We start from the raw sequence: 27,320 nt of genomic DNA, 5'->3' as shown, positions 1-27,320 counted from the left end.
TGAGTGCAACATGATCATGAGATGGAGCACAGGATGCAGAGTGCTCAGTGAACAGGGAGGAGGAGGAGTAAGGCTCTACACAGAAGGCCCCGCTCACCATGGGTTTTCCAGGTCTACTTCTCCTTCCTACACCTGTCGCAGCAGCAGTGCGTGATGCAACTCAGGTTAAACAAGGAGATGATCACTGTACTGTGCCACGTCCTACAACCTGGAGCCTCACACCATGGCGGGGCCAGCTCTGCTAGTGTGTAGGTCACTGTTGCGCTAAGATTTTATGCGTCCAGATCCTTCCATGCGGGAGCATTAGACATGGTGGTTCTGTTGCTGGACTAGGAATCCAGAGGCCCGGATTAATGCTCCTGAGGCATGAGTTCAAATCCCACCATGGCAGTGGGGGAAATTAAATTCAATCAAATAAATCTGGCATACAAAGCTAGACTCGGTCCCACCGGCAGAACAGACTCACCAGAGGTGGCGACATAGTGGTATACAGTCAGGAGGGAGTTGCCCTGGGAGTCCTCAACATTGTCTCCAGACCCCATGAAGTCTCAAAGCATCAGATCAAACATAGGCAAAGAAACCTTTTGCTTATTACCACTTAACACCCTTCCTCAGCTGATGAATCAATTAGTACTCCTCCATGTTGAACACCACTTGCAAGAAGCACTGAAGGTAGCAAGGGCACAGAATGTACTTTGGATGAGGGACTTCAATGTCCATCACTATGAGTGGCTCAGTAGCATCACTACTAACTGAACTGGCCGAGTTTTGAAGAATATATCTGCCAGACTGGATCTATGATAGATGGTAAGAGAAGATGGTACTTGACCTTGTCCTCGCCAATCCACCTGCCGTAGATGCATCTGTTCCTGACAGTATTGCTAGGAGTGGACACAATACAGTCCTTGTGGAGATGAAGTTTTATCTTCACACTGAGGACACCCTCCATCCATCATGTTGTGTGGCATTATCACCATTCTAAATGTGATAGGTTCAGAACAGATCTGGTAAATTATAACTGGGCATCATGAGACACTGTGGGCCATCAGCAGCAGCACAATCCGTAACCTGATGGCCCGGCATATCCCTTACTCTACCATTACCATCAAGCCAGGGGACCAACACTGCTTCAATGAGGAGTGCAGGAAAGAATGCCAGGAGCAGCACCAGGCACACCAAAAGAATGAGGTGCCAACGTGGTGAAACTACAACAGAGTACAACGTGCATACTAAGCAGTGGAAGCAGCACGCGACAGATAGAGCTAAGCGATCCTACAGCCAACGGGTCAGATCAAAGTTCTGCAATCCTGCCCCATCCAGTCATAAATGGTGGTAGGCAATTAAACGACTAACCGGGAGAAGGAGGCTCCATGAACATCTCCATCCTCAATGATGCAGGAGCCCAGCACATCAGTGCAAAAGACAAGGCTGAAGCATTTGCAAACATCTTCAGCCAGAAGTGCCAAGTGAATTATCCATCTCTGCCACCTCCTGAGATCCCCAGCATCAGAGATGCTAGTCTTCAGCCATTTGATATCAAGAAACTGTTGAGTGCACTGGATACAACAAAGACTGTGGGCCCCGATAACATCTTGGCTGTAGTACTGAAGACTTGTGCTCCAAAACTAGCCGCGCTCCAGTCATCCAAATGAGGAGGTGCCACAAAATTTGTGTGCTGCCGACCTCCATGGCATCAGGTGTGAGTAGGTCACGAGTCACGACCCCACACCCAAAATTTCTAGCCCCGTGTGTCTCAGTAAGGATTCTTCAATCTGATTGGTTAAGAAGATGCACAATTGCATGCCCTTTTTACAGATCCCCTGTAGGGGGCACCACACTGTTTTCACTCTCCAGTGAGTTCCAGTACAAAATGTCAGATAGAGTAAGTGTAATAAACGTCTGGTGCATTCGTTTGCCACTGACCTCAAAATCTGGGCCATTTTTGCCTTGCTAGGAGCATAACTAGACTAAACTCAACATAAAATTGAAACCTCATTCTTCATAATCCCCAGAGGTCTTCAGTACAATCTATTCAAGTAGAATTTTAATAAAGATTATTGCCTTGTGGGAATCCACATGAGATGTAAATAGCCTTCTAGCAATGTCAGAGATATTTAAAATAACTTCTTATAAAAGAGGCTGAAAAAGGTTAAAACAAGGTTCAAATTGTAATAGTTTGAAGGAAATATCATTGGAATATACCGAATCATGAGACCATTGGGGTCCATCTGGCTTATCTGAAAGTTTGAAAAATATCAGACATCACTCTAGTCCTCATAAGCTTCAATAACTTTCTCTGCCAAATATTTACCCATTTCCCTCTTGAATTTTCTGGTACTATCCAGCTCCAGTGCGTTCCAGGGGAATCAGCTCCATTCACCACACTGTAACAAACCTGTAAAGGCTCACTGACTGTAACCCAACAAAGTGAGGACCTGCAGAAAGTGAAAGATTAAGGTAGTGTATTGAGGGCCAGGACAACCTTGGTTGAAAGTCATAGGTTTGCTATCAGGATTAACTCTGTAATTAGGATGTTTTATGGAAAGAGAGTGCTGTTCCGTTGCTGTTCCTTTGGGATGTTATTCACTTGAACCATGCTGGGACCAGTGTCCTGGCGAATCATATAACGAGGGTTGTAGATAAGGCTTTAAACTAAATAGTGGGGGGAGGGTTCAATTGAAAGGAAGTTTAAAAAGTCGAAAAGTAATGAGACAGCAGAGGTGCAGGATAGTGAAGGAGCATATATTAATCAGAGAGTGACAGGAAAGGACAGAGAATACAAGCACAAGAGTACAGTAGAAATTAGAACCAGAGTAGGTAAAAATGGTAAAAAGTCAAAGCTTAAGGCTCTTTATCTGAATGCATGTAGCATTTGTAACAAAATAGATGAGCTGACGGTACAAATAGAAATAAATAAATATGATTTGATAGCTATCATGGAGACGTTGTTGCAAGATGACCAGGATTGGAATCTTAATGTTCAAGGATATTCAACATTTTGGAAGAATAGGCAGAAAGGAAAAGGAGGTGGGGTAGCTTTGTTATTAGAGGAAGGGATCAGTGCAGTTGTGATATAGGTGTAATAGATCATGATGTAGAATCAGTTTGGGTGGAAATAAGGAATAGCAAGGCAAAGAAATCATGGGTGGGAGTCGTCTATAGGCCCCCGAAGAGTAGCCTCTCTGTAGGACAAAATATTAATCAGGAAATAATGGAAGTGTGTAAGAAGGACACTGCAATTATCATGGGTGATTTTAATCTGTGCATAGACTGAACAAATCAAATTGGCAAGGGAAGAATGGAAGACGAATTTGTAGAGTGCCTCAGGGATTGTTATTTAGAGCAATATGTTGCAGAACCTACCAGGGAACAGGCTATTTTGATTCGGTATTGTGTAATGAGGTAGGATTAATAAGAGATCTCGTAGTTAAGGATCCTCTAGGGGGAAGCAATCATAACATGGTAGAATTTCAAATTCAGTTTGAGGGAGAGCAACTTGGGTCTCAAACCAGTGTCTTCGACTTAAACAAAGGCAGTTACAGAGGTATGAAGAAAGAGTTGTCTAAAGCAGGCTGGGAAGATAGACTACAGGGGAAGTCAGTAGATGAGCAGTGGCAGACTTTTAAGCAGATATTTCATAACACTCAGCAAACATTTATTCCAGTCAGAAAGAAGGACTCGAAGAGAATGATGAACCACCTGTGGATAACAAAGGAAGTTAAGGAGAGTATCAAATCAAAAACAAAGGCTTACAATGCGATGAAAGCTAGTGGTAGGCCAGAGGATTGGAAATTTTTTAGAAACTAGCAGCAGATGATGAAAAAACTAATAAAGAGGGAGAAAATTGATTATGAGAGTAAATTGTCAAGAAATATAAAAACAAACAGTAAGAGCGTCTACGGGTATATTAAAAGGAAGAGAGTAGCTGAAGTAAGTGTGGGACCCTTAGAGGATGAGACTGGGGAATTAATAACAGGGAACAGGGAAATGGCAGATAATTTAAACCAATATTTTGCATCAGTCTTCATGGTGGAGGACACTATAAACATCCCAACAATAATAGATGAGCAAGGTGTAAATGGGAGGGAGGAATTTGTAACAATCTCTATCACGAGGGAAAAGGTGCTGGATAAACTGATGGGACTAAAGGCAGACAAGTCGCCAGGAACTGATGGCCTGCATCCAAGGGTTTTAAAAGAAGTGGCTGCAGAGATAGTGGAGGCATTGGTCATAATATACGAAAACTCACTGGATTCCGGCAGGGTACCAGCGGATTGGAAAACTGCTAATGTGATGCCTCTATTCAAGAAAGGAGGGAGACAGAAAGCTTAACATCAGTCAGTGGGAAAATGCTAGAGTCCATTATTAAGGAAGAAATAGCAGGACATTTAGAAAAACATAATGCAATCAAACATGGTCAACATGGTTTTATGAAAGGGAAATCATGTTTGATAAATTCGTTAGTGTTCTTTGAGGATATAACAAGTAGAGTGGATAAAGGGGAACTAGTAGATGTAGTGTATTTGGATAAGGTGACACATAAAAGGTTATGGCACAAAATAAGAGCTCAGGGTATTGGGGGTAATGTGTTGGCATGGATTAAGGATTGGCTAACACACGGAAGGCAGAGAGTCGGGATCAATGGGTCTTTTTCAGGTTGGAAAGCCGTAACTAGTGGGGTGCCACAAGGATCGGTCCTAGGGCCTCAACTATTTACGATCTATATTAATGACTTGGAGGAAGGGACAGAGTGTAGTGTATCCACATTTGCTGACGATACAAAAATAGGTGGGAAGGCATGTTGTGATGAGGACACAAAGAATCTGCAAAGGGATATAGATAGGTTAAGTGAATGGGAAAGAACTTGGCAGATGGTGTTCACTGTGGGAAAGTGTGAGGTCATCCACTTTGGTAGGAAGAATAAAAAGGCAGATTATTATTTAGATGGAGAAAGACTACAAAATACTGCAGTACAGAGGGATCTGGGTGTTCTTGTACAGGAAACACAAAAGGTTAGCATGCAGGTGTTGCAAGTAATTAGGAAGGCAAATGGAATTTTGGCCTTTATTGCTAGGGGGTTGGAGTTTAGAAATAGGGAAGTCTTGTTACAACTGTACAGGGTGTTGGTGAGGCCACACCTGGAGTACTGCGTACAGTTTTGGTCCCCGTATTTAAAGAAGGATATACTAGCACTGTAGGCTGATTCCTGGGATGAAGGGGCTGGCTTATCAAGAATGGCTAAACAGGTTAGGCCCTTATTCATTGGAGTTTAGAAGAATGAGAGGTGATCTTATAGAAACATATAAGATTTTAAGGGGACTTGACAGGGTAGATGTTTTTTTTTATTCATTCACGGGATGTGGGCATCGCTGGCCAGGCCAGCATTTATTGCCCATCCCTAATTGCCCTTGAGAAGGTGGTGGTGAGCTGCCTTCTTGAACCGCTGCAGTCCATGTTGGGTAGGTACATCAACAGTGCTGTTAGGAAGGGAGTTCCAGGAGTTTGACCCAGCGACAGTGAAGGAACGGCGATATAGTTCCAAGTCAGGATGGTGTGTGACTTGGAGGGGAACTTGCAGGTGGTGATGTTCCCATGCATTTGCTGCCCTTGTCCTTCTAGTTGGTAGAGGTCGCGGGTTTGGAAGGTGCTGTTGAAGGAGCCTTGGTGCATTGCTGCAGTGCATCTTGTAGATGGTACACACTGTTGCCACTGTGCGTCAGCGGTGGAGGAAGTGAATGTTTGTAGATGGGGTGCCAATCAAGCGGGCTGCTTTGTCCTGGATGGTGTCGAGCTTCTTGAGTGTTGTTGGAGCTGCACCCATCCAGGCAAGTGGAGAGTATTCCATCACACTTCTGACTTGTGCCTTATAGATGGTGCACAGGCTTTGGGGAGTCAGGAGGTGAGTTACTCGCCGCAGGATTCCTAGCCTCTGACCTGCTCTTGTAGCCACGGTATTTATATGGCTACTCCAGTTCAGTTTCTGGTCAGGGGTAGCCCCTAGGATGTTGATAGTGGGGGATTCAGCAATGGTAATGCCATTGAATGTTGAGAAGATGTTTCCACTAGTGGGGGAATCTCAAACTAGGGGACATAGTTACAGAATAAGGGGGCACACATTTAAAACTGAGATGCGAATGAATTTCTTCTCTCAGAAGGTGGTGAATCTCTGGAATTTTCTGCCTCAGAGAGTTGTGGAGGCTAGGTCACTAAATGTATTTAAGGAGGAGGTAGATAGATTTTTGAAATCTCGGGGAGTCGAGGGTTTTGCGGAGCAGGCCCAAAAGAGGAGTTGAGGCCTGGGACAGATCAGCCATGATCTATAGGATGGCGGGGCAGGCCTGAGGGGCTGAATGGCCTACTCCTGCTCCTATTTCTTATGATCTTATGTTCTTATGTTTCTATCAAGCATATGGGATGTCTGCGTAACAAGGTACTTCAGGTACCTTGGGCAGGGTTTTGCGTTTGGGGTTGGGAGCCCAGTGTCGGAACCGATGTCCTGACCCTGCAGCAGGAAGAAGTATTCAAAGCCTGTGATTTTGCCCGAGGTCGGCAGCTAATTCCTGGCGGGCAGGCTTGGTGGTCAATTAGCAGTGGAGGGCGTGGGATGGGAGCGGGACTGTGAAAATGCAGACCCGATTTAAAGGCATCATGGAAGCCATTATAGTGGCAGCCATCTTGCATAGCTATGGAAACCTAAGATCAGCAATAGGAGAGGCCTGGCACCTGTGACAGGGCTCCCACATGGTTTACCGGTGCTTTGAGCTTATGTTGGAGGCAGTACAAGAGAGGCGAGGGCTTTTGTTCCCGGAGGGTGACAGGAGAAGCTCACGCAGCCAAATTAAGCAGGCTTGGCTGGAGGTGGCAGAAAATAGAAACATAGAAACTAGGAACAGGAGTAGGCCATTCGGCTCTTCGGGCCTGCTCCGCCATTCAAAAAAAGATCATGCTGATCGTCTAATTCAGTACCCTGTTCCCACTTTCTCCCTATATCCCTTGATCCCTTCGGCATTAAGAAATATGTCTATCTCCTTCTTGAATATATTTAATGACTTGGCCTCCACTGCCTTCTGCGGTCGAGAATTCCACATGTTCACCACCCTCTGTGTGAAGACATTTGTCCTCATCTCGGTTCTAAATGGCATACCCTGTATCCTGAGACTGTGACCCCTGGTTCTGGACTTCCCAGCCATCGGGAACATCCTCTCTGCATCTAGCCTGTCTAGTCCTGTTAGAATTTTATAGGTTTCTATGAGATCCCCTCTCATTCTTCTAAACTCTAGTGAATATAGGCCTAGTCGACCCAATCTCTCCTCATACATCAATCCTGCCATCCCAGGAATCAGCCTAGTAAATCTTCTTTGCACTCCCTCCATGGCAAGAACATCCTTCCTCAGATAAGGAGACCAAAACTGCACACAATACTCCAGATGTGGTCTCACCAAGGCCCTGTATAACTGCAGTAAGACATCCTTGCTCCTGTACTCAAAATTTCAGTAGCCACAGTATTATCTGGAGGATCTGTGTGTAGTGCTGTAAAAGGTTTAATGACCTTCGTTCTGGCAAAGTGAGTGCAATGTGACACCCAGATGATAGGCCTCCAGGTCTGCAGCCACTAGGAGACACTGCAGTTGAACAGCCTGAGGGTACATAGTGCTCCTGAATATGTGTGGGAGAAATGTGTGCCCAGGGTAATTTCTAACCCATCAGCAAGGCTCAGAACCCTAGTACTGTTGAGAACCTGGCAGCACTGATACAGGCAGCTTCTTATGTAAAAAAGCCACTGGCATTGGTGAGAGAGGCCAGCATTGCGTAATCTCTCTCTTTTATCCTTGCAGGGGAAGAGAGCACAGAATGCAAAGGAGAGAGCTTGCAGGAAGAGGAGCACCCCAGCTCTCCATCCCCACAGTCATGGAGGAGGCAGCAACGAACATCGCCAGGGTGGCTCTGCATGACCAAATGGGTGTTGGAGAGATGGGAATCACTGGCAGAGAGGGTGAAAAGATATTGAATTGTATAGATGAAGGGATGGAGTGCATGCTAAGGCCTCAGCTGCATTGGGAAGCCTCAGCTCTGCAGAGGCTTCTGCTGTCAGAGGCAGATTCTCATAATCTCCCTCTTGTGTCTCCCACAGAGCCAGTCATGGAGGGGGAGCCAGTGCTGCAGCATCATCACCGGGACCTCTAACAAAGCTGAACCAGTAGAGCCAGCACCATCACAGCATTCAAACATACTCTCCACCAGCACAGTTACATTCAGATCGGTGGCTCCTTGCACACAGTTAGGAAGAGTGGCACTGGGTGAAGAGCACGGCACTAGTGAGCAGGAAGAGGTGAGAGAGGCAGAGGTATCTGTGGACAGTCACCCTTGGAGGATGGAGGACAGACACAGCTATGCTCAGCTGGCTGCAGATGCAGGGCCTTGGGAGTCACAAAGTGACTCTACTTTGACCAGTAGCATGAGATGTGTACCCACATGTCAGAGTTCCCAGAGGCAGTGCAGGGTCCTGGGCTGAGAATGGAGGAGCTCATTCAGCTCATGGGTACCACCATGGCTCAGGGCTTTGAATTCATGAGCTCCTCCATTGAGAGAGTGGTCAAACTCATGGAGAACCATATATGGCAGCTCTCACCGTGGATGCAGGAGCAGCACTCTGACATGCAAAGAATGCATGCAACTCTCTGACCGGTCAGTGGCACTGAAGGCGCAAAGAGGCATAGAGTGAATGCCAGTTGCGCCCCGGCTAGTGGTCCCCTCCAGTGATCTAGAGCGCCATCCAAGGGTTAAGGCTGTCACCAAGGAGCGTGAGGGTGCCATCTCTCATGGAGCGCCATCATCATCATCGGCCTCCTTGGCCCCTCTGACTGCATTGATGCCGGTGAACCAGCATCTGGAGATGCCCCCACTGGCACCTCCATGACAAAGACAACCACTATGTGTAATTCAGCAGCAGGCAGACACATGCAAACAGTCTCCTTCCACATCATCCGAGGCCACAAGGGGAGCACTGCATAGAAGTGGCTGAGAGCAGAGGCCACAGCACTAGTCAGAGCACTGAGTGTCTCACTATGGTTTATTTCATTTGTGAATATGCACATTGTAATTTATTAATAACACTGGAAATGCTCAGCCATGATCTTTCTTAATGACATGACTACAAAAGAGGAAAGAAGCAGTAAAGGTCATTGGACAGAGAGACTAAGACCGCCAGACAGATGTGCACCATGATAATAAAAGCAAAATACTGCGGATGCTGGAAATCTGAAACAAAAACAAGAAATGCTGGATTCACTCAGCAGGTCTGGCAGCATCTGTGGAAAGAGAAGCAGAGTTAACGTTTCGGGTCAGTGACCCTTCTTCGGAACTGACAAATATTAGAAAAGTCACAGATTATAAACAAGTGAGGTGGGGGTTGGGCAAGAGATAACAAAGGAGAAGGTGCAGATTGGACCAGGCCACATAGCTGACCAAAAGGTCACGGAGCAAAGGCAAACAATATGTTAATGGTGTGTTGAAAGACAAAGCATTAGTACAGATTAGGTGTGAATATACTGAATATTGAACAGCAGCAAGTGCAAACCTGAAGAAAAACAACCTGAAAAAAACAGTGGGTAAGCAAACTGAACAAACTAAGATGAAATGAAATAAATGCAAAAAAAGATTGTAAAAAATGTTAAAAGGAATGTAAAAAAAAAGGAAGACAAAATAACTAAAAATGAAATTAAAGTGGGGGTCTGTCATGCTCTGAAAGATGTGCACCATGCATTGGCGGTAAGAGTGGATCTATTCAAGGTTGTGTTTTCAATGGATGAGTTCTCAAAGGCAGAGCAAAGTGAGTACCAGAGAATGCAGTCCTGTTGGATGAGGAGTGCCAGATGTGCCCTGGCATTGACTCCATCCTGATGAGAGCTTTGACTCCCAAGATGGCCCTGGCCACTCCCCTTCTTAGCGTGGTCATTGTTCTGCTCTACATTTTCCTCCTCCTGCTCCTCCGATGAACTGTGTTGATCTAGCACTTCACCCTCTTCAAGGTCCATGCCCCTCTGTGGGGCCATGTTATGGTGAACGCAGCAGAATATCACAATGCGCGACAGACGTGTGCTGTAGAGCGCCATTCAGACTAGCCCAGGCACTGGAACTGCATCTTCAGAAGCCCGATGGCCTGCTCGACGGTGGTCTTTGTGAGCACTGGCTTTGGATGTATCACCTCGGTGCCTCTGTGTCGGGCTCACGTAAAGCTCTGAGTAGCCATTTCTTGAAGGGATAACCCTTGACCACTGGAATCCATCCACAGAGTTTCAGTGGTGACATGAAGAACTGCAGCACCCTGGACTGCCAGAGGATGAAGGTGTCATGGCAGCTGCCAGGAAAGTGAGTGCGCACATACATAAAGCTCTTGCTGTGGTCGCAGAGCAGCTGAACATTGAGGGAGTGGAAGCCCTTCCAGTTGATGAATCTCACTGGCCACTCACTTGGTGCATTAATGGCCACATGTGTGCAATCAATGACGCCCTGCACCTGCAGAAATCCAGCGATGGAGGCGAATCCCACAGCCCTCATCTGTTTGAAACTGTATGTACCACCCTGTTGTTGCAAATTGGGCATCAGCGGCTTGCGAGAAGCAATGGGGAGCTGCTGTTTGAGAGACACCACCAAGGTCTGCTGCTGATTCTTGGAAGGAGCCAGAGGTGAAGAAGTTCAAGGCCACAGTGACTTTCACAGTTACTGGTAAGGCATGGTGAGCAGTGCTGTGAGGACTGAGGTCTTCCTCAATGAGGGCACAAATCTCAGTGACCATCTGCCTAGGTAGCAGCAGTCTGCGGCACTGATTCCTTTACATGTCCAGGTAGCTTCTTCTTCAGCAGTACACTTGATACTGAGGGTATAGCCTTTGTTGCCTTCCTGTCCTTTATTCCTCTCCCCTGCCCTCCTCATGCCAGGGCTCTGCATCTGCTCCTGAGGATGTTGCTTCTCATTGTTATTGGTCCCTAACTCTCAGTACCTTAATCTCATATCCAGCTGTTGCCTTGCTTGCAGTCAGCTGCACTCACAATACTCACTGGATACCCCCCACCCCCCATACCCCCTCCCCCCTGATTGCTGCATGATCACTGAAGGGTCACAACCCCCTTAACTGCCTGAGCGTGCACAGACTACTTGCTCCATTAACTCCATCCACCCGATAGCACCTGTGTACCAATGGATGAGTGCTCCTCTCAGCCGGCCACCCTTTTATGGGCCCACATAATAGCATGGTGCAGTCATGACTGCCTCCTTCTGCTTGGAGTGCTCCTGATCCATCGTGTAACCTGTGTGCCTCCACTAAAATTCCAAACTGGCCCCTGACGAGCTGACAACAAGCTCATTAACAAGCTTTGGTCTATAATCTGAATTGGGCAGGTTGCTGGGTCATTCTTTCCCCCTTCTGAGTAAAATTGCTGACAGTCAGAACGGCGATGGCAAACCGGCATGACGACCGGCGGTGCGAGTCTTCACTCCCGCCTCCCTCTGTACCCGACCTCTTTAAGGGGTGAATATTCAACTTCTTGACTCAGGAAAGAATGCCCAAATATGTCAGGGTCAATTTTAGTATCAGGTGGAGAACAGGCAGGCGGTGGGCTAAGAGCCCCTGCAGCTTACCTATTCTTGCCAGAGTCAGGCCTGAGCAATTCTGAGGCCTGAGCTTCATTTATCTGTCTCCAGCGAGCTGTGGGCATGAAGTGGGTTCCCCATCACAGCTCATCAGTTGTGGGAGGGTGGTATATTGGCTGGTTCCCACACTGAGCTGGCTTCGGAGCCTGAGGCCAGGAAGTGATCCTGGGGGTGGGGGTGTGACAGCGGGCCGGAGTTTTCTTTGTTGACCGCCTGACCCCAAAAAAAATTTCCTGGCAGTTCCGGTTGGCCGCCACCATTTAAGGATGCCTGGTTCTGCTCCTCACCGCCTGGTACAAATGGCCAGAGCATGTGTAGCCTTCCAGATAATAAAAAAGACAAATGGAAAAAATCGTGTTGTAATTTCTCCACCCCATAATTAATGAAGTAAGTGTTCATATTTTCCTCACCATTAATAGTGTTAATGCTGTTGTCTTCCTCGCAATTAATAGTGTAAGCGCCATTGTTTCAATCACAATTAATCGTGAAGTGTTATTTTAAGTGTTATTTATGGGGCGGCACAGTGGCGCAGTGGTTAGCACTGCAGCCTCACAGCTCCAGCGACCCGGGTTCAATTCTGGGTACTGCCTGTGTGGAGTTTGCAAGTTCTCCCTGTGTCTGCGTGGGTTTCCTCCGGGTGCTCCGGTTTCCTCCCACAAGCCAAAAGACTTGCAGGTTGGTAGGTAAATTGGCCATTATAAATTGCCCCGAGTATAGGTAGGTGGTAGGGAAATATCAGGACAGGTGGGGATGTGGTGGAAATATGGGATTAGTATAGGATTAGTATAAATGGGTGGTTGCTGGTCGGCACAGACTCGCTGGGCCGAAGGGCCTGTTTCAGTGCTGTATCTCTAAACTAAACTAAACTAATCACAATTACTGTTGTATGAGCTGTTGTTTCCTCACACTGAGCCACCTAAGCAGATATTTAGACAGATGACCAAAATTTTGGTCGAAGAATGTTTTAAGGAGACTCTTAAAGGAGGAGAGAGATGGAAAGAGGCAGAGAGATTTAGGGAGTGAACTCCATAGCATTGGAATAGTTGAGTCCAGATGTAAGAAAGGCATGAATGAGGATTTCAGCAGCAGGTGAGCTGAAGGAAGGGTGAAGATGGGTAATGCTATTGAGGTGAAAGTAGGTCCTCTTGGTGATGGAGAGGATATGGTTTTGAAACTCAACTCAGGGTCAAATAGGACACCAAGGTTAAGACTGGTCTAATTCAGCCTTAGACAGTGGCCAAGGAAAGGGTTGGAATTGGTGGATAGGGAACAGAGTTTGTAGCAGGGAATGAAGACAATGTTGAACAAGGAGCATGACAAATCAGAGGCAGTGGAAGGGCCGAGTGAGATGATGGTGAGGTAGAGCTACGTGTGGTCAGCGTACATGTAGAATTTAACGTGCTTTCAGATAATGTCGCTGAGGAGCATCGTGTAGATGAGAAATAGGAGGGGCCAAGGACAGATTAAAGATTAACCCACAATTAATGGTATAAGTGTTATTGTTTTGGTGCCACTCTGCAGTTATGTAATGGAACATGCATTCACAATGTAATTCTGCAGCATAATTCTGATCAGGTGAACAGGATCCAAAGTAATATATAATCTCACCAGTTTGCTCCTCCTGTTGTACCAAGGTTATTTTAATTTCAAAGGATTTATCAAAATAGGCATATTTTTCCATAAATGATTATTCCACAGAGATATTGCTGATCATTATTCACAGGTGCAGATCAGTTATTTATAAATAATCACACAGTTTGCAGAGCCTACAGTGGCAATTTTGCAACACTGCACAAATACTCAGAACACAAAACCAGCTAAGGAAAAACACACACCACAGTCTTATGTGAGTTGTGTAACTTATGTAAAAAAACAATCCTTCTGCAGCCCCTGTCCAGAATATGGGTATCTGCCTTTAGACTGCTGAAAATCAGAAAACCCATTGAAAGATTGTGATCAGAACTTCTGCTATCTGCATCTTTGCTTCCCTCAGCAACTTACGATGTATCCCATCTGGACCGGGTGACTTGTTAACTTTGAGTAATGTCAATTTATTTAGCATCTACTTTTTATCTATTTTTATCCTATCCAATATCTTTACTTACCCTCCTATTAACACTAACTTCTTTTGTAAGGACAGAAGCAAAGTATTCATTCAGTTCACTCATTCCCTTTGTCTCCACAAGAAGATTCACTTTTTTTGCCCTAAATCATTCCCACCATCCCTTTAAATGTCCTTCCATTCCTTTAACTATGTAAATAATACATTTGGCACATTTTCCCCTATACATGATCAAAATTCTTACTTCAATAACTCCAGATTAACTAAATACAGCAGTCACAGAAGACTGAAATAAAGTAAAATGTTGAAGAATATATTCCAAAGAGTTCTTGCAGTAAGACCTTTTTCAGTAGGAATTGCTGCGGACTATATTTGTTTCTCTGTTGCTTATAACATTCCATTGATTTGAAGTGTTCCAGGCAGGTGGGAAACAAGCAACAGGAGGTCAGCTGCCTGTTTTCTACTCCACCCAACATTACTTTCCATTGGAAAGTCAGACGGGGTATAAAATGGTAGCACCCCACTGTTGCCCCTTTTCCACTTGGCACGTTTGGTTCTCATGGACCCGCAGGAGTTTATCTCTGACTGATTGTTAAACTGTTTGAACTCATTGCCACAGCTTCTTTACTTCCAATGTTTTTTGCCATTTTTTCCCTTGCCTCTTCTTCTCTTCAAGGCATTGACTCTCTGTTGTCTGCAGTTCTGAGGTCACAAAGTGGAATGTTGGCAGGCTATTCAACTGGAGGAGATCTCACAGCTGAACCCAAGGCCATCTTGACCCGGTCCAGATGGGATGCATTGTAACTTGCTGATGGAAGCAAAGGTGCAGATAGCAGAAGTTCTGACCATAATCTTTCAATCCTTCTTGGATTTTGGAGTGACGCCCGAGGACTGGAGGATTTCAAATGTTGCATCCCGTTTCAAAAAAGGAGCATGGGATAGACCATGGGGGCAGATTGCCATGGAGGTCAATGCCAGAAATCTAGTTCCAAGGACCCAGATGCAGTGCCGCAAGAAGTTCAATGATTTCACATGAGTCGTCAAAGTCAGTGAATGCATCTTCAAATGCCAGATCCCACCAACTGCACCTATGCATTTCCAGCTAGAGTCACTGATATTATCAGGAGCTGATTTCCCCTTCCCTAACCCACTGGTAGCACCCCTAGTACTAATGTATTTAAGTTAAAAGGATATAACATGTCATGCAGAAGCTGTGGTCTATTTGAAACAACGTCTGGGGATTTTCTTGGAGCAGTCTCACTCCATCACTATAACTTCATTAGAAGTAAGACAGAAATTCCATTTACCTGCGTGGACAGGGTTTCACCTGCACATCAGGTGACGTTACAGTGGGCAGACTGGTAGCAGCTCAAGGAAAATTCCCTGCCTGAGGGTGAGATCAAAATGTTTCACACACAAGCCTGTGCCTTAAAGATAAAGTGGGTTGTGTCACTGCACCACTGTAACATTAGGAGCCTGATAATTTCACTGGTGCATGAAACCTTTACTCTATGCAAACCCTTCACTGTGGACAATTTCATTACTGTGGATGGGATGTCTAATTTGTACCTATATAGGGTGTGTGGCAGATGATAGTCAAACAGAAGGAGTTTGCTGTATTCTAGGTTCTCCTACGGTGGCTCAAAATATTAAATGAATGCAGTGTGACTGACTAGAGCTGACTTGAATGGCCCAGCTGGTATTCAGTTCTGAACTGAGTATAATATCACCCAATAGTAAGCTTGTGGTAGTGCAAATATGCATTTGTGCCATTTTCCCTAAAATATGCACAGTGGTCACACATATAGGGGAGTCTATCACAGTTCTGTAACTCATTCCACAGTCAATGCTGACAAAATATGCTGTACTCTATTCTCACAACACTATCACCCTCTGTTCCCACCACATTTTCATTCTGTGTGCAACCAGCCTTATCACAAAGTCACATTGGCTGTCTTAAGACTGAGAATTAATTTCGGAGAATGTACAAATGCCTGCTCATAGAATTTCAAACAGCACAGATGGAGACCATTTGGCCCAGCATACCTATGCTAGCTCTTTGAAAGAGCTGTCCAATTAGTCCCATTCCCCCACTCTTTCCCCATAGCCCAGAAATTCTTTCCTTTTTGCATATATATCCAATTCTCTTTTGAAAGTTACCATTGAATCTGCTTCCAACATGCAGTGCATTGCATGTTGCATTCTGTATTGAACCATAATGAATGGCCACTTGTCTCATGTAACAGAGTGCTGCGGCTGTCTGTGCAACCATACACCTGAAACAAATTACAGCAATCAGGAGAGGAGGGAAAAACAGGGGAGAAAACTGGAAAAATATTGATTGTCTAAATGTTCTTGTATGGTCCTATTACTTCCTAGAAAATGTGAAAAAATGTGATTGTATTTCCAATGTTTTACAGGATGTGTTTTAAAGTTTCTGTATCAATGGCAGGAACTTTGAAGTGCTCTCACTCATTTCACATTTAAGCTTTCTAAACTGCTCGCAGGGCTTAACACCGTTAACCAGAGTATCGCTGGCTTCTCTTCCCGCTCCTGCACTGTTACATCTGGTGTCGCCCAAGGATCTATCCTTGGCCCCCTCCTATTTCTCATTTACATGCTGCCCCTCGGCAACATCATCCAAAAGCACCATTTTAGTTTCCACGTATATGCTAATGACACATAGTTCTCCCTCACCACCACCTCTCTCAACTCCTCCACTGTTTCTAAATTATCAGATTGCTTATTGGACATCCAGGATTGGATGAGCTGAAATTTCCTCCAATTAAACATTGGGAAGACTGAAGCTATCAACTCCAATCCTCTCCTTGGCAACTGTCTGAGACCAAAACAGACCCTTGGTGTCATCTTTCACGCAGAGATGAGCTTGTAACCACGTACCTGCACCTCACTAAGATCGCTTATTTTCACCTCCATAACATCACCCAACTCCACCCCTGCCTCAGCTCTTCTGCTGCTGAGACCCTCATTTATGCCTTTGTTACCTCTAGACCTGCCTATTCCAATGTACTCCTGACATTCTGTCCTCTGTAAACTTGAGGTTATCCAAAACTCTGCTGCCTGTGTCCTTACTCACACCATGGTCCATTCACCTATCATCCCTGTACTCGCTGACCTACATTGACAAGCAACACCTTGGTTTTAAAATTTTCATCCTTGTTTTCAAAACCCTCCATGGCCTCGCCCCTCCCTAGCTTTGTAATCTCCTCGAGCCTCATTACCTCCCAGGATTTCTGCTCTCCTCTAATTCTGCCCTCTCGAGCATCCCTGATTTTAATTGCTTCACCATTGGTGGCCGTGCCTTCAGTTGCCTAGGCCCTAAGCTCTGGAATTCTCTCCCTAAACAGCACAGTGGTGGAGTTAGCATTGCAGCCTCACAGCTCTAACAACCTGGGTTCAGTTCTAGGTACTGTCTGTGCGGAGTTTGCAAGTTCTCCCTGTGACCGCGTGGGTTACCACTGGGTGCTCTGGTTTCCTCCCACAGCCAAAGACTTGCAGGTTGATAAGTAAATTGGCCATTGTAAATTGCCCCTAGTGTAGGTAGGGATGTGGTCGGGAACATGGGATTAATGTAGGATTAGTATAAATGAGTGGTTGTTGGTTGGCACAGACTCAGTGGGCCGAAGGGCCTGTTTCAGTGCTGTATCTCTAAATAAATAAACCTCTCTTTTTTCCTTCAATATGCTCCTTAAAACCTACCTCTTTGACCAAGCTTTTGGCCATCTACCTTTCTACCACCTTATGTGGCTCAGTATCAAATTTTGCTTGATAACTCTCCTGTGATGCAACTTGGGATATTTTATTGTGTTAAAGGTGCTATATAAATATAAAGTGTTGCTGTTGATGTGTTCCCAACAGACAGACCCACGTACAGGGAATGCAATGCAGGAAACCATGGGTGCATAATCCATGATTTTCCACCTATTAAAATCACAGCCTGAGCACCTGCAATATCCTACAATGTGCTCCCTACCAATGCATCTCCCTGCTAGGAGCACAAAATCAGGGAATCAAACCTTTAATGTACTATATAGTGTTGATTTGAACAAACAAACAAACCTGCATTTATAAATCATGTTCCACATCCCCAAAACACGCCAAAATGTTTCACAACTAATGCATTACTTTGGTGTATAGTCACTATTCTAGTGAAGGCAAACACAACAGTCGATTTGTACAGACCAAGGATCCACAAACAACAATGAGATAAGTGACAAGATAATCTGTTATAGTAATGTTGTTTGAAGGATGAATGTTGACTAGGGCATGGGGAGAACTCCCCTGCTCTTCTTCAAATAGTGATGTGGGATCTTTCACATTAACCTGAAGAGGCAAATGGGACCTTAGATTAATGTCTAATCTAAGAGAAAGATTTTTGAATAGTACAAGTATATTAACCCACTTAATTACTCTTTTAATTAATTAATACATTCTTGGAGCAATATTTTACAAATATTAATGGCTAACTTTCCATTTCTTGAGAAGATTTGTGTCACTAACTCATTTATCTTCAATTTTTTTTTAGTCCTTTCATGGGATGTGAGCATCGCTGTCTAGGCCAGCATATGTTGCCCATCTCTATTTGCCCTTGAAAAGGTGGTGGTGATCCACTTTCTTGAAATGCTGCAGTCCATGTTGTGTAAGTACACTGTTATCAGGGAGGGAGTTCCACGTTTTTGACCCAGGGACAGTGAAGCAATGGCGATATAGATCTAAGTCATGATGATGTGTGGCTAGGAGGGGACCTTGCAGGTGGTGGTGTTCCCATGCATCTGCTGCCCATGTTCTTCTAGGTGGTAGAGGTTGCAGGTTTGGAAGGTGCTGTCGAAGGAGGCGTGGCGAGTTGCTGCAGTGCATCTTGTAGATGGTACACTCTGCTACCACTGTCCGTCGGTGGTGGAGGGAGTAAATGTTTAATGTAGTGGATCTAGTAGGCTGCTTTGTCCTGGATGGTGTTGAGCTTCTTGAGGGTTGTTGGAGAGTATTCCATCACACTCCTGACTTGTGCCTTATAGGTGGACAAATTTTGGGGAGTCAGGAATTCCTAGCCTCTGATGCTCTTGTAGCCACAGAATTTATATAGCTGGTCCATGTTCAGTTTCTGGTCAATGGTAACCCCCAGGATGTTGATTACACTATGTGAACATCAGTCAGTGCTTGGTGCATTCATGTGCAGTTCCAATGCTATCATTTTAATGGGGGAGTTAACCCATTTATCTTAAATGGGTTAATATCTTTTTTCACATTGCAAATAGGATTTCAGTAGGGATGATTGGATGTGGTACCTCTTATGCTTGTTTTGCTGGGGGTAAACTTTCTCTGTTTCCTTCCCTTGGTCACCCTTGACCAATTGTGATCAAGGGAAGTGGCCTGCTCCCAGGCTTTATCCCAGCATTGCTCTGAAACCAGTTAGCTGGAGGTGTATGAGGACAGCTGGGGAAATGATGGGAGAGGGAAGGGGGAAGCTCTCAAATTTTCTGCTTTGGGAAGTTAAAGTGGCATAGAGTATGTTAGCTGGAAAAAGTGAAAATTTTAAAAAAGGTGCAGAGAAAGAATAAGGAAGAGGAATAGCAAATAAGTGGGAAAAACATCACCAGGGACAATCACAGGTAACATGCTTAATACGTTCCCATTTATTTTATGCAACCCTATGCTTTAGGTGCTTCATTTAGCATTATTCCTGATAGTTAAATATATTTTACTGTAATCAATATCATGTGAATTGAAAAATAAACAATATCAGTTAACCTGGAAACAGAGGAGTTTCTCAGCACCTGTCCTGCAATGATCTGATTTCCGTAAACCTTGTGATGGGCATCTTTACTATTGTCACTCCTCTGTATGAATAAAAAGAATAGAAGGGCAGTGTATAGGGGAGTGGGGGAGATGAGGAAGATACTGAAGTCTAGGTTTGACTATTTCGAATTCTAACTGCTGAAGAAAGGGTGTAAAAATCATGAGAAAAACAAATGCTTTTAATTGGCATTTGGCCTTATACATCATTCAGATTTGAGCAGATTTCTAGCCTGTCAATCCTATATTTGTGTGCTTGCACCATACCTCTTCAATACTGCTGTTTAATTTCCATTTTATTATGACTAAACCCATATTTAAAAAAACAACCTAATTGTAAAATGAAAAAATTCGCTTTTTCTCCATGAATTTTTAATGGAAAGATTTTCCTCTCTGATGGAACTGAAATCTTCACCAATGCTTCCTAATGCTTTAATATTATTAGGCTGGGAAAGTTACCTTCTGTGAATAGAGGTTTTCTATTATTACACAGATTTACAGCTCATCTGACTTTACTGGAAATTAAACGGGTCCAATTGCCAATATAATGCAGCTTTCAATAACTCTTACTGTGTGATTGCAATGGGAATACTCCAAATGCCACTCTGCAATCTATCCAATCCTTTGATACCAACCATATTTTTATGCAAGGTCACTCGTTCTTGGAGAAAGAAATCATCGATATAATTATATACTGTTTGTCTGATGTACATCCTCTGTGACCCTGATAGTTTTTTCATCATATTTCAATGGTAAGGCTTAGAATTCTAATACAGGGGTAGCTACATATTAAAGTCAGATGTCGCCCCTACTTTTTGTTAAATTAAGTAGGCAAATTTCCCATATTATCCTTTCTTTAAGGAAAAGAAAATGCTCTTGTAGGAGGGACGGCCTTTTTGTAACCCTGTTAAACGGATACATGTAAAATTGCCATGGAAACTGCCTAACTGAGGAGCAACTAGGTCCCACAGTTTCTATGGCAACTGCTCTGAAGAGACAGATTCTTCAGTAGGAAATGTGGTGAATATTAATGTAATTTTTAAAGCTGTATTAATGCCACGTTATCCATTAATGGTTTTGTAAACCCCTCTTGCACATAAACAGCTGCGTTGGAGGACAGTCAGTTGGCAGGTCCTTACTGGAAATGGGCCAAGCCAACCAACATTGCAAATGTCGGACGCTAGTAAGTGATCTTCAGCATTATAAAAATAAACTGCAGATTTCTGCCTGACACTAGTTTTTACGGTGAATATTCATTCAATAGCTAAAGATATATTAGTGCATGTTTCAGTCGAAGTGATTTGACTTCTCTCTCCCAGGTAACCTTCCATCTTCTTTACAATGTAGGTAATTTCATTTTCATTATCTCTGCCCCCTCCCTCCTCCAAGAAGCATCATGACGTGGAAAGTAAAGCTGGCAGCTGCTCCCCGATACACATGGGGAACGAGCATATGGAAAACAGTAGATTTCAGGAAGCAGCTTTGTTGTGCTCTCTTTACAACTCTGTCTCTCTTTTTTGTTCCTTTTGTAATTAGCTTTTGCTGGATCAATGCACAACTTTCACTAGTACATTTCTAAATGTAAGTACCCTGGACTATTTAATGCATTCAGACTGCAAATGTTTTTTGGGGGGAGATCCTGTGCAGTTAGTTCAGCCTGGCCAGGCAATGTTTTGTAGTGAGATCATGGAAAACAAATAGCAAATGAGCTGTGAGGTGGTTATGTAGGATGCGGCAACTGACGAGAATGTGTACTATTTTTTAAGGAGGAAAACTAGACAGAAGGTGAATGGGTTTAAGTGTTTTTAAGAGTCCATTGCTCTCTTTAATGCTACTAATACAGTTAGTATTTGAACATGCTGTCCTCCTTCGTCACTGATCAGTAGGAGACTGCAGAGCAGTGAGATGATTAAAGCAGGCAGCTCTTACAAAGATTACCTAAAGTAGGAAGGAGTTAATAAAACAAAGGGGTGTGTCGGCTAATATTAGAAAATATAAGAGTTTATTTAGAAAAAAGGCCCTGTCTTTCAGTCAGTGTGTGGCTTTTAGTTCGGCGAGCACAGTACAACAATAAAGATGATTGGTAAGACGTGTTTTGAATAAGCGATCAGCAGCTCTCTGCTACGCTCAGAGAAAGGGATGCAGAGGAGGTTGCGGATACACACAGGCTTGGTCCATGCTGTTTGGAGGATGGGGTTAGTAGGTGCTTCCATTTTTATTGCGTTATTTTTCATGACAAGAGACACCTTTCAGTCGTGCCTTCCCAGCTGATGGCCGAGATGCAGCTGCCCTTGTGTGTCACATAGGGTCAAACAGCCGTCAGCAAGAGTGCTTACATCAAAGCAAATCCAGATCATCATTTAGAATCTGTTACGACAGATGGGTGAGGTTTGTGCATTGCTGTATAATCCATAATGATAGCCCACGGTTAGTGCTGATGCTCATTTCCTTCATGTTCATTGATGTTGTTTCAAAATATTGTCATGCAATACATTGATAAGAGGCTTTACATAAAACTGAACGGATTACGTTCGATGAAATGATATTAGATGTTACAGCATAGATTGTCTGAAATGTGAGATATTTTTCTTCACTAAATGTACTGACGTTATTGAAACTGGATAGTTTCTCTTCATAGATTGTGAAAATGTTATCAATCTTAGAAAAAGGGATGGAGAAGAAATAGAATTTTAATCCCTATACTGTATGGATCATCTTTTCTCTATTTCTAGTGTCACTCCACCTAATGTATAGTCATACATTTTACTTTGTTAGCTTCCTAGACATTTCATTTAAATAATGCTCTCAGATTTGAGATCATAGAATCTCAACAGTTGCTGTAATACAAAACTGTTATTCCATTATTTCAAATTGATTAGCCCTGTGCAGTTTCTGTCTTTGTAAGGTATTTTTGCAAGATTTTTGGGAGTTCCAAGAGCCCTGATTTTCTCTCCTGGTTATTTTTTTTCCCCTACTGGTTTCTCCAGGCTTGTGAATCTAGTGGCTGAGTTGGGACAGATGACCAACCTGCTTCCAGGCTTCCACCTAAATTGCCCATTAGGAGGTGCATGAGAGCAGCCCACTGATGATGACCCCACCTCATTGTGACCTTTGCTCAGCACCTCCTGAAAGCAGCAGCTGTGGAGTGGAGAACCAAACCTGTATCTGACCTTTCAAACCTGGACCCCACCATTCAATGCTTATGGTGACAGTCTGGTAATAGAATTTTTTTTTATTCACCATCTTTCAATTTTTTTCCTACCCCTCCCTCAGTGTTGGTTAATGCACCATGCTTTCTCTTTCAAGTGGGAGGATAGAATGATCTGGTCTGTGAGTGGACCACAATCTAAAACTTCAAAATATTATTTGGTGGGGTTGCAAGGGGATTAGCAAAGCCGAATCTATTTGATCTTTTTCAGATTTGGCATAATTTTTTTAAAGTTAAAAAAAACACGAGTGTACATGCAAACAATCTCCTGATTCTGCAATTTATTTTTTCTAAATTCCTGATGAATATGGTGTACATTGACAAGGTTCAACATATGTATGTTTATACTGTATTGCCTGGTTCAGCCCCAGTTCAGCCATATCAGAAGAGGAAAATGAACATTTGACCATTGACTGAATGATGCATGCCTGGCTGCGGACACCTCTAGGCTTATTGTTGATTAAACTATTTAGTCAGCTGACAGTAATGGTAGTCATGCTGGGTAGCAATGATCCCATCAGTGTTTCCTTCTCCTTATATAAGAGAGCTACCTCACTGCAACATAGGGCTCTATCTAGTGGTCAAATTGGAAACTAACCAGATTCATGATTATAGTTTGGCTGCCTAATGGCATACTCACAATTTTTTAAAAAGTCAGCTACCCTTGTTGAAGTTAGTTTTCATGAAATGTGAAGGAAAAGATGACAATTGAATGGCATGGCTGGTGCAGAAGTTAGATGATGCCATTTTTCTTCGACCATCTGGTTTGGATGTAACTAAACTAAGGCAGATGGGCTGAACGTCTATTCACTCTCTGATGGCTCTTAAAGGTCACAAGTAATATTCGGGAATCGAATGAGGCAGCTTCAACCCAATTGCCAGTGGTTGAAAGGTCACACAGCATCAAACTGCTCTTAATTCAGCACTAATCAAAGACGCTGTAAGTGTAAAGTGTTTCTGATTAGTGTGAAATCATGTATGGAAAGCAGAGATATGCTTCTGCAGTAAAAGACACCCTTTGAGGATGAATTAGATTAGAATTAGAATATTAGAATATTACAGCGCAGTACAGGCCCTTCGGCCCTCGATGTTGCGCCGATCATCTGACCTACACTATTCCATTTACATCCATATGTCTATCCAATGACCACTTAAATGCCCTTAAAGTTGGCGAGTCTACTACTGTTGCAGGCAGGGCGTTCCACGCCCCTACTACTCTCTGCGTAAAGAAACTACCTCTGACATCTGTCCTATATCTTTCACCCCTCAACTTAAAGCTATGTCCCCTTGTGTTTGCCATCCTCATCCGAGGAAAAAGACTCTCACTATCCACCCTATCTAACCCTCTGATTATCTTGTATGTCTCTATTAAGTCACCTCTCCTCCTCCTTCTCTCTAACGAAAACAACCCCAAGTCCCTCAGCCTTTCCTCGTAAGACCTTCCTTCCATACCAGGCAACATCCTAGTAAATCTCCTCTGCACCCTTTCCAAAGCTTCGACATCCTTCCTATAATGCGATGATAAGGCAAGTTATTGGGATAACCTAGATGGAGCTCTTTACTACAGCTAATCTGTTTTATACCTAACTAGGCAATGCTAAGTAGAATCACTAATCTAACAGAGTAGGGAAACATAATTTTTTCACAAACATTATGGGCTGGATATAAGCTTGGAGGCAGGGAGCAGGTAGGTCTAGTGGTGGAAGAGATCACGGAGGGAGTGATGGTCGAGGGGAGTCTGATCACGGAAATCAAGGGAGCAAATGATGGTTGTGGAGGAGCAGATGGTGGTCGGCCAGTGAGGGTGGGTTCGATTGCGGGATGGTGGGTTTACTGGTAGCTTGTTGGGTCCAGAGGAAACACTCCTTCTCCTCCTGGCCCACAAGTAGTACTGGATTCAGCCGTCTTTGCCTTCTTTCGCCTGCCAGGTTTCCCGAGTCAGGAAAACCTGCCCAACATGAGTTAAAAACATGGACAAAAGAGCTGAACTCAAGAGGTGAGGTTAGAGTGACTGCCCTTGACATCAAGGCAGCATTTGACCGAGTATGGCGTCAAGGAGTCCTAGCAAAACTGAGGTCAATGGGAATCAGGGGGAAAACCCTCCGCTGGCTGGAGTCATACCTAGCGCAAAGGAAGATGGTTGTGGTTGTTGGAGGTCAATCATCTGAGCTCCAGGACATCGCTGCAGGAGTTCTTCAGGGTAGTGTCCTAGGCCCAACCATCTTCAGCTGCTTCATCAATGACCTTCCTTCAATCATAAGGTCAGAAGTGGGGATGTTCACTGATGATTGCACAATGTTCAGCACCGTTCGCGACTCCTCTGATACTGAAGCAGTCCGTGTAGAAATGCAGCAAGACCTGGACAATATCCAGGCTTGGGCTGATAAGTGGCAAGTAACATTCGCGCCACACAAGTGCCAGGCAATGACCATCTCCAACAAGAGAGAATCTAACCATCTCCCCTTGACATTCAATGGCATTACCATCGCTGAATCCCCTACTATCAACATCCTAGGGGCTTCCATTGACCGAAAACTGAACTGGAGTAGCCATATAAATACCGTGGCTACAAGAGCAGGTCAGAGGCTAGGAATCCTGAGGCGAGTAACTCACCTCCTGACTCCCCAAAGCCTGTCCACAATCTGTAAGGCACAAGTCAGGAGTGTGATGGAATACTCTCCACTTGCCTGGATGGGTGCAGCTCCAACAACACTCAAGAAGCTCGACACCATCCAGGACAAAGCAGCCCGCTTGATTGGCACTCCATCTACAAACATTCACTCCCTCTACCACCGACGCACAGTGGCAGCAGTGTGTACCATCTACAAGATGCACTGCAGCAATGCACCAAGGCTCCTTAGACAGCACCTTCCAAACCCGCGACCTCTACCAACTAGAAGGACAAGGGCAGCAAATACATGGGAACACCACCATCTGCAAGTTCCCCTCCAAGTCACACACAATCCTGACTTGGAACTATATCGCCGTTCCTTCACTGTCGCTGGGTCAAAATCCTGGAACTCCCTTCCTAACAGCACTGTGGGTGTACCGACCCCACATGGACTGCAGCGGTTCAAAGAAGGCAGCTCACCACCACCTTCTCAAGGGTAATTTGGGATGGGCAATAAATGCTGGCCTAGCCAGCGACGCCCACATCCCGTGAATGAATTTAAAAAAAGGTAGAATCACTGTTAAAATGAAGGCGGGCAGCCTCAGCCTCCTGCAAATGGATTGGTCGCCTGCCCCTTGTCTTGCCTTCGGGTTCGAGGTGGGTTGGGTTTGTGTTTCAGATTTTTAGCTTTTTAATCTCCCCTGAACCAAACACACCTGTTTTGGGGAGTTAATGAGTACAAAAGAATGTATAAATTCATAAAACAATGCAGAAGAATGATATTTATATCTAAACCATTGGATCAACGCAAGGTTTCAGTTGCACCTTTCTATTAGCAATTACTTTGATGAAGCACGATCCCCATCTCCCTACAGCAACACAGCCTTTCTATACTTAGCCTTGCTATTCAATCTGACTTGAAAGATGGACTCTGTGGGTTTGTAATTTTAGAGATATGCTAGTATAATTCCATAAAAGCCATTTGCACAGGCTCAGACTGGGAAAGAGGACAGCATTTCATTTCTTTGTGACCATATCAATTTAGGTAACAGTTAATGATTTGCTATTGGATTCTTTTTCTTCAACACTGCCAAAAATACTGCTACAGCCAATTGTGATTGAGCAGATCAAGGTCACTGTGTTGTTTTGCAGGACTGTATGAACCAGTGATCTTCTTTGCTCAGAATAATGGTTCCTCTCTGTATTGACAGACAACTTAATGTAATTATCTTTGCATGTCCCCATTACCTTTTGACTTTGTTGATTTGAACTTGGGAGTAGTCAGCAACATAAAAATGTGGGTCAAAAATAAAAGTGTCAAGAGACAGCTTTTTGAGTTAATGAGTTAGTATGATGGATCCAATTTAAGAAATACAAAGCTCAGATCCTTTGATGAACTGGAGGGCAATTGCACTACCTGGTATTGTTCATTGCCATAGACAGCAGGAAGGTCCCAGGTTTGATCCCCTGAATATATTGAACTAACTGATCTCATCAGTGGCAAGGGTGGGAGTATTATAATTCGTATCAACACCTCTGAGCTAGGGAAGGAGAACAGAAATTCACTATCCAGTGATTTCTGCTGCAAAGTGCATGTGTATGAACATTACATGAGGACAGGATTGAGCCTAATTGCAACGGACTTCATGGTTGAATAGCCTACTACCACCTACTAGTATAGTGTCATATTTGATGATTGACCACATTTAAGATCCAGAACTTGCTGTGCCCCGAGTCAAGCTGTTCCAGTACAGCTACAACACTGGCATATACCTTGCAATGTGGAAAATTGCCCAGGTATGTCCTGTACACAAAACGTAGGACAGGTCCAACCTGGCCAATTACCGCCCCATCAGCCTACTCTCAATCATCAGTAAAGTGATGGAAGGTGTCATCAACAGTGCCATCAGGCGGCACTTGCTTAGCAATAACCTGCTTAGTGACGCTCAGTTTGGGTTCTGCCAGGGCCACTCAGC

The 27,320-nt window shown here is 44.2% G+C and overlaps 1 protein-coding gene across 3 annotated transcripts in view; it reads left to right on the top strand.

Moving 5' to 3' along the window:
• trim2a (tripartite motif containing 2a) overlaps positions 1 to 27,320 on the top strand; it is a 285,251-nt gene that overhangs the window by 49,596 nt on the left and 208,335 nt on the right. The window contains exon 1 of one of the 3 annotated variants that reach the window (XM_068040770.1): positions 20,655 to 20,708. The exons of the other annotated variants lie outside the window; for them this stretch is intronic. The gene's annotated coding sequence lies outside the window, so the exon portion shown is untranslated. Of the gene's footprint in view, positions 1 to 20,654; positions 20,709 to 27,320 lie in introns of those variants that run through there. 3 annotated transcript variants of the gene reach the window in all.

This window comes from Heterodontus francisci, chromosome 1, assembly GCF_036365525.1.
Source record: "Heterodontus francisci isolate sHetFra1 chromosome 1, sHetFra1.hap1, whole genome shotgun sequence".
Taxonomy (NCBI): Eukaryota; Metazoa; Chordata; class Chondrichthyes; order Heterodontiformes; family Heterodontidae; genus Heterodontus; species Heterodontus francisci.
The sequence above is the reverse complement of the archived record's forward strand: the minus strand, read 5'-3'. Positions and strand labels throughout refer to the sequence as shown.